Source organism: Gobio gobio (genome assembly GCF_949357685.1).
Source record: "Gobio gobio genome assembly, chromosome: 6".
In the NCBI taxonomy this organism is placed as follows: Eukaryota; Metazoa; Chordata; class Actinopteri; order Cypriniformes; family Gobionidae; genus Gobio; species Gobio gobio.
The window spans coordinates 21,891,974-21,905,657 of NC_137102.1; the positions used below are offsets into that span (position 1 = coordinate 21,891,974).

At 43.8% G+C, this 13,684-nt stretch overlaps 1 protein-coding gene across 1 annotated transcript in view; it reads right to left on the reverse strand.

Moving 5' to 3' along the window:
- Positions 1-13,684, reverse strand: part of LOC307128389 (low-density lipoprotein receptor-related protein 8-like) — a 133,866-nt gene that overhangs the window by 92,306 nt on the left and 27,876 nt on the right. The window lies entirely within an intron of this gene.

A 13,684-nucleotide genomic window follows, 5' to 3' on the forward strand; every position in this document is an offset into this window, starting at 1 on the left:
TTTGAAGAACATGTGAGCCACCACAATGCTGCTAACATCCACACTGAAATAAATTGATCTGAATAAATACACTATTGCTTTCTGTAGAGCTGCTTTACAGCTTAATTAAATGAATTTCATAATTGATGAACTTCATGAACTTTGCAACATTGATATTGTTATTGAAATTAACTGAATCAACACTGAAATAAAATGGGCTGAATAATGACAATATTTTCTTCTGTAGAGCTGCATTACAACTGAAATTTAAGTTGTTTCATAATTTATGAAAGTTTAACACTGTTATTTTCCTTTTTATTACTGTGAAGCTCTGTATTATATTAAGCGGTTAGTTCTGTCAAATCGATTAATCGCATCTAAAATAAAAGTTTGTGTTTACATAATATATGTCTGTGTACTGTGTATAATTATTATGTATATATAAATACACACACATGCATTTATATACTTAAGAAAAGAACACAAACTTTTATTTTGGATGCGATTAATCGCGATTAATCAATTTGACAGCACTAAAAAAATAAAAATATTTTTTTTTTTTTTTTTTAAATCACTTGACTTGACTAGTATTGGATGGTTGCCAGGATGTTTCTATGGTGTTGCTAAGGTGTTCTGCATGTTTTTGCACTTTGTCTTGTCTCCTTCAATAACAGTTTTTATTGTTATTTTTTTTATCATCCACTAGGTGATAATCAAGCATGAAAAGTAAGCCAATATTTTTGTGATTAACCTTGTCATGTGTCAAAATGGCCTGATGTTCCCCAGAGTTTTTACTGTGAAGAAAAAAAAATCAGCTGGGATGTAGGAAATTGCAATATGTTTGTGCGTATATGAACAGTATATATATATTTTTTTTTTATCTTAGCACTGCTGTAATCAATTGTGAATATGTGACATGAAATATACATATCATGCTTGGGAAAAAAAACAATCATTTGAACAGCTGTTTGAGTGAGCATGAAGTGTGTCTCTTCAGCCTGAAAGGACATTTGATGGTGATGTCTTTAATAGTCTGTATTTCATAGTGTTAACAGATGATCAGAGCAGTCAAAGTGAAAGAGAGATTGAACTGTGAAATACTGTCAGAAAGGTCGAAGATCAAAAATAGAAATGTTCAGCCAAAAATGTCTGAAGCGAGATGCGAACGGCAAAATGGAAAACCTAAATAGAAGCAATAATGATTATGCTTATTAATAATGATAATGTTAAAAAATGAAATACTGCACATGTGCACATGCTTTCACACAGATCAAATTGTGATGCATTTCATTTCAATTGGATGAAACTGTAATGGCTTGATGTTCCAAGGACAATGAGGACATCTGCATTGAGATTCAGTGATTCGCTACAAAGTTGTTTACTCACTAATAACTGTTTTTACCAACTAGTGCCATCTGTTAGGGAGGCACTGCTGTTTGTTTTAATTATGACAGAATGGTACTTACAAAGACAGAAAGACGGTGGAAAAAAACAGGGAACGGGGTGTAAAAAGAGACGGATGTAAAACTTCCTCCTGTAACAATATGTCGTAACACCATGTGATGCGATAAGGCGATAACAAATAAATTATCCTAACCGTCAGATTTATATTTAAATAAGGTTTATGTTTTTAATTACAAGCAAACATAATCAGTGGTGAAAATTGTGAGTTACTCGATTCTGATTTCTGAAGTGTATTCTTTTTACAGAGAAAACATCCATTGAAATTAAAGCAGTACAATGAATAAGTCTTGAAGTGAAAGAACTGCTTTTTTAACATAAAATTGTTAATGTACAATGCTTTGCAACCTTTTTTAATTAACCGCAAGAAAACCTCTACAGACTGGTTGTCATAAATGTTACCAGATTATTGGTTGCTTTCTCAAATATTACATGGCTGTATTTTTAGTGCTAGCAGTCAAAAATAAAACTGGGAGAAATACTGAAATACTGTTGGTGATCTCATGTTTTTTTGTTCTTACTGAGAATCATCCATAAAAGAGTAAGCTACATTTTTAATTTGCAGGGTATAAGGTGGAATAACATTCATAGCATAATACTCATTACTCTTGAGTACTTTTACAAAGGCTACTTTTTACTCCTACTTTGAGTAGTATTTAGGACAGGTACTTTTACTCTACTTGCACTACATTTTTTGACAAGTAACAGTACTTTTTCTTGAGTATGCTTTTTCAGTACTCTTTCCACCACTACTTATGTTACCCAAGGCAATACAAAGCCAAATTCTGTGAAATGCTCAACAGAACAGGTGCATGTAGGTGTCAAATCCACCAGCTGGAGCGCCCATGATATCTACCAGAGGGCACTCATCCCTAGTCAATTGTTATCAGATCATGAACTTCATTTCCCATAACTCATTGCCTGGACTCATTATGTTGTGATTACTTTCAGCTGTCTCATTATCTTGTCAAACTCTTTACTTTCAGCTGTGTCTCATTATCTTGTCAAACTCTGCCTATATAAGCCCTGTATTTTCAGTCATTCTTTGCAAAGTCTTGTAAGTGTTAAAGGGTAACGTCAGTGATTTAGAATTAGGCTTTGTATCATTAGAAACCCGGTAGTATCCCCCTGAGATGAGAGAATTATGCATTTTATTTCTGGAAAAAATCCTTCGATTATGCAAATATCGTCATTTTGCGTCATCGGAGGATTTTTTGGCCAGAGGCTAAAGACTACAGCCACTAGATGGAGCTGTTCCGCATGTTATCAACCCGCCCATAGTGGAGAGTTCTCACGCACAGAATGTAAGACACAGACGGCCGCACGGACAATCATAACGGAGCCCAGTGCAGAGTAAAGTGAGTGTTTCAACTTTTCAATGAATTCCTGTGATAGTTTAGCTTCCATATGCGATCTGAAAACGTGCCAGACTGGCGCTTAACGTTACCTCAGCTCTGCTCAAATGAAATCTGACACTGCTGCGTCTGTGCCGTGACTTTCGTTTGGCTCACTCACACTTGAAAAGACACGTTCAGTTTTTAATTGTAGTGTTTATTCTCTAACTGAACGAAATGATTGTATTACTATGAAGATCAACCTACTATGTTGTCTTTCATCCACATGAGACAAAAATACATTTTATGTCTTTTCTCAGTCTAGAAGGCACCAAATTCAAAAATAATTTCACATTTCTACTGCATAAATGACCCAGTTTAAATACAAAGCTTAATGCTAAATCACTGAAGTAACCCTTTAAGCCCTATTCGGAAGGTAATTGTTTCTTGTGGGGGTCATAAGGTATTTTCATCATTGCCGGGCTAGTCAGTGATTTTATTGCCATCTGAATCCAGAATGTTAGTGTTTTTCTCCCACCACCCGCGTAAAAATCCCCGGCCGAATTACATACTGTTTATTGACAAACACCAAGGTCGTGTGGTAATTTAATTGCCATCCGAATCCACATCTCTGGGTTTTCAAGAATATATCACTTCAAAATTCACTGTTTATATCCTTTTTGACTACAGCAGAGCACCGTCCGGTTGCGCCTATATCACACACCAGCCTTGTTAAAATGTAATATGACATATAACCAAACTAAGGTTCATCATGATTTGCATAAGACGTTTCAAAACGGTCCCCTTTTGGTTAGAATCCTGCCTAAGAAGACAGCTAATTATATAGGCACTAGATAGAAAGGCAGCCTGGTAGGTTTTGGATCAGATGAGAGATGTAGTAGCTGCACACCATAACCCAATAACAAGATAGTTTGTATGTGCTACAGTCCTTTGAGTTTCACCTCCAGATAAGTTCTGCTCGAGTGGCTCAATCTGTACGCTGCAATCACCCGAGGCCTACTCAGCATCAACCAGATATGCTTCTCCTTTCTGTCAGAATAGGGCAGACAAGCATGCTTCTATCCATCTCTATCTCTTGTTTTTGTCCTACATTCTTCCATCACTGTGTTCTAGTGTGATTTAAAAGTCAAAGGTTGAGATAAGCCAACACAGACACAAAAATATGCCTCGATGACAAAAGACTATCTAAACTCCTTTAAACTTGAGCGGTTTCAAGTACAAAATAAAGTCTGAGCAATACCTGAGCGAAACTGGATTGAGACATGGGAATATAAATATTTTACTCCCACACAAAGCATACACAGACACAGGCACACAAAGTTACACCCACAAAACACTATGTAATAGTTTTGTTAAGAAATAACATATTTCTGAGTCTCCCATTCAAGCAAATGGAAGATTAGCATTTCATTGGTAAATAGCATCCTTGAAATTAAATGGTGTGCATTTGGCAAATTAAATCACATTAGGCAGGATTTGCAGCGGTGTGTCTGGGCATCAGTGATGGGTGTGAAGAGCTTCTGCAGTTCAGAAATCCCTCCTCACACCTCTTCTGATACTTAAATCCTTGTTTCATTAGAGCAGAAATCAAAAGGACCCTCCGAGAATCCAAGTGCAGTGAAGTGAAGTGTCAGACAGTTGATGCTCATTTTATGGCAAACCACAGATCCTGGTTCACACTAGTGCTGGTAATTTAGTAATCTGATGATACTTTTGATGACATAAAATTATGAAAATTAAGGTGGATAAATGAGTAATCTGCATTATACAGATTGGAAAGGTCTGACAACTGTTGTTGATTAATTGAATATATTAACTGTGGTAGTAACCTGTGTTCGTAACGGCTCGGGTTATGTATATAACCCTTGTTCCCTGAGAAAGGGAACAAGCACTGCATCGGAACGACGAATTTGGGGACACTCCCTAAGCAACAGCGCGTCTGAAGTATGAATGAAATCAGGCCAATCCTGATTGATGTTGCGTCATGACGTAACTATGACGGCATACCCGGAAGATACATAAAGGGGAGCCCGAGCATAGTAATGGCAGTTATCGCGATGAAGCATGCGCTCCAGGCCTGCCGAGGTGTGGCGACGAGATGCAGTGCTCATTCCCTTTCTCAGGGAACAAGGGTTATATACATAACCCGAGCCGTTCCCTTTCGAGGGAACTCCCACTGCATCGGAACGACGAATTTGGGGAACGAGTACCCACTAGGCCACACCGACGGTAGCACCAGTCCTAGTGTGAAGCCGGAGACCGGGCACAGCTAGGACTGGAGTACCCTAGCACCGGGCGTCACAGGGAGGTGCAGACTATAAAATCTAATAAAAGTGTGCGGAGTAGCCCATCCGGCCGCCTCGCAAATGTCCTGCAAAGGGACCCCAGAAAGGAGGGCCACCGAAGAGGCCATGCCCCTGGTGGAATGTGCCCTCACGGCCATAGGTGAAGGCAGGTTGCGAACCTGATAGGCCGTGGCTATTGCCTGGACAATCCAGTTACTGATAGTCTGGGTTGACGCAGGCAGCCCCTTCTTAGATGAACCAAAACACACTAATAGCTGCTCAGATTTCCTCCACTGCGCAGACTTCTCCACATATAATTTAAGGGCTCTGACCGGGCAGAGCAGGTGAAGTCTCCCTTCTTCCGCCGTCACGTGAGGCGGAGGATGAAATGCCTGAAGAACCAAAGGCTTGACCACGCTAGATGGCACCTTGGGCACATAACCGGCCCTAGGGTGTAAGATGGCCTTCACTTCGCCAGGGGCAAACTCCAGGCAAGTCGGCGTAAGCGCCAAGGCCTGAAGGTCCCCCACCCTCCTCAGAGAAGTAATTGCTAAGAGAAAGGCCATCTTAAGGGTCAAGCTCTTTGGGTCTGCTGACTCTAGCGGCTCGAAAGGGGCCTCAGCCAATCCTTCTAGAACCACTGCCAGATCCCATGTTGGGACTCTGGAACGAGCCACAGGCCTCATCCTCCGAGCCCCACGGAGGAACCGTACAACCAACTGGTGCCTACCCAAAGGCCCATCACCCAACGGTGTGTGGAAAGCCCCAATGGCAGCCACGTACACCTTGAGTGTGGACGGGGTAAGCCCTGCAGAGAAACGATCTGTACAGTCTCCTTGTAGACGGAGCCCTGGAACTGAGTAAGGTCTCGATCACATCTGCCGGCAGGCCAGCCTCTAGGTATCTGGCCCCCTCAGGGGCCAGACCCAAAGGTTCCATAACTCGGGCCGGGGGTGAAATATCGTGCCCCATGCCTGAGACAGGAGATCCCTCCTCAGAAGAATCTCCCACGGTTGACCTGCCAGCAGAGCTATGATGTCCGAGAACCAAACTCGAGTCGGCCATCGTGGCGCCACCAGAAGCAGGTTGGCGCCCTGTCGACGGACCCGCTCCAGAACTCCCGGGAGCAGAGCGATCGGGGGAAATGCATACAGATGCAGCCTCGGCCACGTCTGCACCATGGCATCCAGCCCCAGCGGGGCCGGATGCGTGAGAGAAAACCACAGTGGAAAGTGGGTCGTCTCTCGAGACGCGAATAAATCCACTTCCACTGGGCCAAACCTCTCACACATGGCCTCCACCACCTCTGGGTGGAGTCGCCACTCCCCGGGCCTCAGCCCCTGCCTGGACAGGATGTCTGCTCCCTGATTTTGGACCCCCGGGACATACATTGCCCTGATGGACAACAGTTTCCCTTGGGCCCACAGGAGGATCTGATGCGCCAATCTGCATAGAGGGCGCGACCTCAGACCCCCCTGCCGGTTGAGGTACACTACGACAGACGTATTGTCTGTCCGTACCAGGACATGGTGACCGCCGAGGTCCGGGAGAAAGCTCCTGAGAGCCTTGTAGACCGCCATCATCTCCAGGCAGTTTATGTGCCAGGAGGAATGACGGCCCTCCCATGGGCCCCTCGCAAAGCGGCCGTCCATGACCGCGCCCCAACCAGTGAGGGAGGCGTCTGTTGAAATGGATTTCCGGCAACAGGACGCTCCCAACACTGGCCCCTGGGACAGAAACCAAGGTTCTTTCCATATGGCTAGGGAACGAAGGCATACGCGCGTTACCCTGATCGTACGGAACGGGTTCCCCCTGGGGGAAGACCCCTTGGTCTTCAGCCACCACTGTAGAGGTCTCATGTGCAGCAGGCCAAAAGGTATTACGTTGGACGCTGCTGCCATGTGACCCAGCACCCTTTGGAAGTGCTTGACAGTGATGCTGCGGCCTAGCCTTAATCCTGAGACCATCGCCCGCGTGGTCTCGACTCGCGCGGGAGCTAGTTGCGCCCGCATCGATGTCGAATCCCACACGACTCCCAGGAACGTTGTTCTCTGGGATGGCGTCAACACACTTTTCTTGGTGTTGAGTCTCAGCCCCAAGCACTTTATGTGGGCCAGAACGACATCTCGATGCCGAACCGCCATATCGTATGATTGGGCCAGAATGAGCCAATCGACGATATAATTCAGCACACGGATGCCCTGGAGTCTCATTGGAGCCAGAGCTGCATCCATGCACTTTGTGAACGTGCGTGGGGAAAGAGCTAGACCAAAGGGAAGCACTCGATATTGGTACCCCTCGCCCCCGAAAGCGAACCTCAAGAGCTTCCTGTGACACGGAAGGATGGATATATGGAAGTATGCGTCCTTCAGATCTATCGTGACGAACCAGTCCTCGGACCGGATCTGACTCACGATGGTGGGAATGGTGAGCATTTTGAACCTGAACCTCATCAGAGATCGGTTCAAATACCTCAGATCCAGAATAGGACGCAACCCTCCATCCTTCTTTGGAACTATGAAGTACCGGCTGTAGAACCCGGACTCCCTCTCTGGTGGGGGAACATACTCTATGGCCCCCTTTACCAGCAAGGATTTTGCTTCCTGTTCCATTACCCGAACCCGCTCTGGTTCCACTACAGTCCATGTCACTCCACAGAATTTTGGTGGAGGATGACTGAACTGCAGTCTGTAACCCTTTTCTACAGTCCGCAGGACCCACGTAGAAATACTCGGAAGGCGTTTCCACGCGCTGAGATAATCTACTAAGGGAACCAGCCTCTCGAGGCTGGCCTCGGGTGTCAACCGAGCCTCGTCCGGCAGGGAGCAGTTGGGGACGATTTTCGGTGTACGGACGCGTTAACTGCCCAGTCGCAAGTCCTCCCGGAGGCGGCTGGAGCAGTGAACGCCCGCGGGAAATCAATGTGGCCCGAAGCGTCTGTGACGGCGGGATTACCACATCGATTTCCCGAGAGTGCCGCGGCGGGGACAACCACTCTTTGAAGTCCAGCCGAAGCTAGGACTTCTTCCCAGCAGCCTTCCTAGTCTGAAGAACGTTTCTCAAATCGCCCACAGGTGCGGAAGCCTGCTGGTGCGAGCTCCGCCTCTGTTGCCAAGCTCCAGGAGGAGGGGCTTGAGAGGCGACGCTCTGCTTTTGCACCTGCCGGTGCGAGGAACTGGTGGACGGCTGAGGCTGCCTGCTGGAGGCAGCCTTCCCTTTGGAGCGACGAGGGAGGTATTGGCGGAAGGCCGCTGACTGCTTCCTCGCCTCCTGGAATCTGTCGACGACGGTATTAACAGCGTCGCCGAACAGCCCAGAAGGCGAGATCGGGGAGTCTAGGAGGAAGGTTTTATCCTTCTCCTTCATCCCCGATAAATTCAGCCACATATGTCTCTCCACAGTCACCATGGATGCCATGGAGCGGCCCACAGCACGGGAAGTCTCCTTGGTGATGCGGAGAGACAAATCCGCGGCCTTCCGGAGCTCCAATATGTCCCCTGGAGAGGGACCCTCACCCTCATCTAACTCCTTCAGGAGGTCGGCCTGGTAGGCTTGCAAAATGGATAGAGTATGCAAGGAACTACCAGCCCGCCCAGCCGCCATATAGGCTCTGCCCACCAAGGCTGAGGTGTCCCTGCAGGGCTTGGTGGGCAGTACCGGGGCTTTCAGCGACGATGCCGATTCGGGAGAAAGATAGCCCGCGAGAGCATCTTCCACCCGCGGCATCGTCCCGTATCCAGCTTCACGCGCCCCTAGGACATTAGAATAGTCCAATACAGGGGGATTGGAAACGCGTGCCGAATACGGCTTTTTCCAAGACTTGCACAACTCATTGTGCAGGTCCGGGAAAAAAGGCAAGCCCCGGCGAGGTGTTTGAGCCCGGCGTGAAAGGAATCGGTCATCCAGCCTGCTTGGTGGCTGGATTTCCTCATTTTCCTGTGGCCAATCAATTCTTAATTTGGCCACCGCACGGGTCAAAACCTCGACCAGTTCTTCTTGAGCGTATGGGTGAAGTGGCGACTCATATGGTGCTTCACCACCCGCTTCGATGTCCACCTCATCTGGTTCCTCAGAACCAGAGAGAATGAACACCGGATTCTCCACCCTGGGGGAAGAAGCCGCAGCGCGGGCTTCCACACAGGGAGGGAGAATCTTGGAATCGTCAGACGAAGTTTGGGAAGGTGCCTCAGCAGTCCCAAACCTGTCTGACAGATCCCACTGTGAGCCCCAGGATCTGCGACGCCGAGCCGCCTCGGTGACTGCGGGTCCAGAACCAGAGGGCTCACGAGGCTGGCCGGCCTCATCAAACACGGCCAGCCGAGAGAGCAAGAGCCTGAGTGTGAGCCGCTCACAATGAGCCGCTCCCTCGAGAGCCGCCCGAGCAACACCCAGGCACTGTACACAAAGCGAGTGTGTGTCCGAGCCCGACATATAACGGGGACACGGATGCACACACTGCTTGAAGTCTCTTGCGGTCGCCATTTCACACACACTTTTTCTCTCTCTCACAACGTACAACAATAAATAGACAGACAGATTTCACAAAGAGCGCTATGCTGAAGAGCGATAACTGCCATTACTATGCTCGGGCTCCCCTTTATGTATCTTCCGGGTATGCCGTCATAGTTACGTCATGACGCAACACCAATCAGGATTGGCCTGATTTCATTCATACTTCAGACGCGCTGTTGCTTAGGGAGTGTCCCCAAATTCGTCGTTCCGATGCAGTGGGAGTTCCCTCGAAAGGGAACCTTTGTTGTATATCTTGGTAATCGAGTAATCTGCTGATCATTTTGACAAGTGATTGAGTAATCTGCGTTCTGCATTAGGGGTGGGAATCTTAAGGGACTTAACGATTCGATCCGATTCCGATTCTGGGAGTAACGATCCGATTCCCAAAACGATTCTTAACATACATTTTTGGTAACTAATTATGCTGCTGTGCAAATACATGAACTTTACATTTTAAACAAAATTGGAGCTAATATGTCTTTTGTTTTTAGTTAGAATATCTGTTTGACAGTATTGCCATATTAAAAATGATTATGAAGATTTCTTTCAATACTTTTATTTTATTAACAAAGTTATATTCAAGATTAACAAGCTCTCATGAAACACAGTAAGCCACACAATTGCAAAGAACAATCATTAAGAATAAACAGTTCTCAATTTACAACTAAGTGAGAAAATTTTTCAGTTTCTTTAGAACATTTTGACAAAAAATGTCTTTAAAAGCAAAAAAAAAAGTTTACTTTGGTTAGAGCCACAAAAAAATCTTTAAAACATAGGCTAATGCAGAAGAAAAACAACTTTAGTGCTCGCTAAGAAGCCAAATTCAGTGTGTGCGCATAACTCGCATGAGAAAACTTGCCGAGCTGCAACAGTCACGTTAGAGACATTTAACAAATCTCTCATCAAAACGAAGTCTTTGTTCAGAATTTTCCATTCGTTTGAAACATTGTGCAGTAGTTCAGCAATATTCAATAAGTCATTCCAAAAATTATGCCACGGATGTTGGTAGGTTTATGTCCTGGCCACCGCATCGGAGACATATGAGTGTTATTAAGCATTAATGGCTAGAAAAGCGCCTTATAGCCTACTTGAGCACCACTTCGTTATTTTGGCTAAGAATTTCGTTTGTTGGAAATATGAACTTAACTTAGAAATGCTTTTGAAATGAAAAAGTTTGCATTTAATAGGCAAAATACATTTTTGAAATGGAGAGGCAGCCGCAGCGAGCGCAGACACAGAGCGGCCAGAGAAACGGAGGAGGGACTGCTATGGCGTTTGTGCAAAACTGCAGAAAAACTGCATAAAACGTGCGGGTGTTGAACCCTCTCACCGGGAAAAGTGTCCCCACGGGTGCGACGCCCCTGAGCAGGTCGTAGTTTGTCCATTTTATCTTAAACAAAGCCAATTCACCAGCATACGAACGTTCGCCTATCAATGGGTTTTTCTGTTTGGCCGGTGAAAGCACGCGCGCGCACAATGGTGAAGTGGCCGTTTGAATTGAACACAGAATCGATTCTGAATTTTTGAGAATCGATTCTGAATCGTTGGATAACGAATCGCGATGCATCGACCTTTTCTCCCACCCCTATTCTGCATCTTGCTAATTGAATAGTAAAAAACACAACCCTGCCTCTTTTCACTTACATTTTAACATTTTTTTTTACATATTAATATGCGGTTCAGACAAAATGTGCAAAGTAAGTATTCCTTACTGTAATAAAATGTTAATATCTTCTTGTTAAATGTCAGTTTTAATGATCAATTATAAAAGTATAAGTAAAAGGTATAAAAAGTTATAAAAAACTAAAAAGAAACAAAGACAAGCAAACAATTCAATCAAACATTCAAAGTCAGCGCAAGTAGGCTACAATGGTAAAGTTAAATTCCCTAAATATAAAAAAGTTATGAAACTTCCCTTTGCCCTTAGCCAAAACGATTTGCCTGGGAACAAATTATAGATTAATGAGACTAAAGACGCCCGTTAGATGTACACAAGACGAATGATATATCATATTCCAGTGCTGGGCGGTATGACCAAAAATGTATATCACGGTATTTGTCTTAATTATACCGGTTTCGCGGTGTATGGACAATTTTTTTTTCCACATGACAGGGTGTTAACCACATTTTATACTGATTGAGAGAGGAAATACTGCAGTAGATTGACTAGAATGCCCTATTTTACTGTCATGATGAGTGAATATTGTAGAAAAATTTCACACAAGAATTAAAACAGGTTTGCAAAGCCCCAAAATGATGCTGTGCAGAGACAACAACCAATAAAACACAGACTACACACTCATTGCACACACATGAATATTAAAATATGACCACAGAGAGAAAAAAAACTGAGTTGAGGGCACCTTTAGCATTTAAAAAATATAACCCTATATAACAACAAACTGCCAAAACGAGGGAGAAATGCGGAAGAACATTTAAAAGGTCTAAGGGCGTTTTCACACCTGAAAGTCCCCACCAAGGTACATTTTATACATTTGGTTAGTTTTGGTTTGGTTTCACATTGCAATTATGCGAGCGCACTAAAGAACTTTACATGACACACTTGCGTCCACTCGTCATCATCTATGTGGGCTGCATCTTGACATTGATTGGTTTGTAAACGGACGTGCGTCTGACGTCAGCGTCTTTGACAAGAATGAATGAACGGACGCATATCGTTGCCACTATTGAACAGTGCGCATTGCTTGACTATTTTCTTTTCGTTACATTTAAAAGTGGACATTTCAAGCTTTATATAGGCTACACATATTTCTCATGTTTGTGAGACGAGTAGCCTGCTGAGCTTCGGGTTATTTGAGACGCACTCCAGTTCATGTACAAAGCATGTGATCGCTCCCGCGATTATTGTCTGCTATAGATTATTTGCTTCTTATTTATTAAATCCAGGCAATTGTCTGATTAAACGTTGATTAAAATTAAGATACAATTTATACAAAACGAAATTCACATTAAAGAAAGGCTTTCTAAGCAAAATCATACAAAATTTCTTTCAAAATAATTTCTGACCTTCTGTCTTCTGACATACTGCGCATTTTTTCACTTTTCATAATCAATGTAGCCTAGATGAAATTTAAAAAGAACATTATAATATTTAAACATAAACAGGAACTTCCTGTAAATGGTCTGAAAGTACGAACCATACAGAAAATACTTTCACACCTGTAATTTTGATTCGGACCAAACTGAAAAGTCCGAAAATCCGGACCAAAAAAGGTAGGTGTGAAAGCGCCCTAAGATTTGAACTGTACTTGGCTAGATGTGAACTTTGAATTGGAACAGTACTTGGGCAGCGACTGATGAAGTCCACAGGAACACAAGTACTGACATGAACGCATATTGAGAAGCTGCAAGTGATTGTAATGGACGGGAACCTTACATGCAGGTCTCGCATTACAAGTCCCTCCGAGTAGAAGAAAGTGGGGACAAACAATAGTTTAATCTAAGTACTAACAGGTTTCTTGAGCTTTTCCCATATAACACAATTATTAACTTTTTACCATCATCAGCAACATTAATCAAGTAACAGCTATCCACCAATAATTTGTATTAATTGAGTATCATTGGTGCACTGTAGAGTTAATCATTTTAATCATTAACTTTTTTACCTATTCTTGCTCAGACCCTTGTCTATGGATTGTCCCTCTATATCACCAATTCACTGAGAATAATATAAATTGAAATACAAGATTTTTTAATTCAAGAACTAATGTTTAATTGATTAATCATGATTCTTAAATGAGAGGAAATGCTAAAATCTGTCCAATGTTAATCTCAGCCTTCTATCATACCTAAAATATTTGTCATCAATGCAAACAAGGCATCTGCAGGACAATGTTAGCTATTTTTAAAACATTTATGAATGTCAATCAGGACAAGTAGGGATAAAGAAAAACAGTCATAAAGCTTCCTTTAACTGATCTGAGGCTACATTTAACTTCTCTACTATTCTCTCGCTCTCTCTCTCTCTTTCACTTCCTCTCCCTTTCATATAATACTACAGGATTTCAACAGGAGTCTAATCCAGAATTAGGGCTTAGGGACAAATTGAAATACCTGGAGCTTTGAATACCC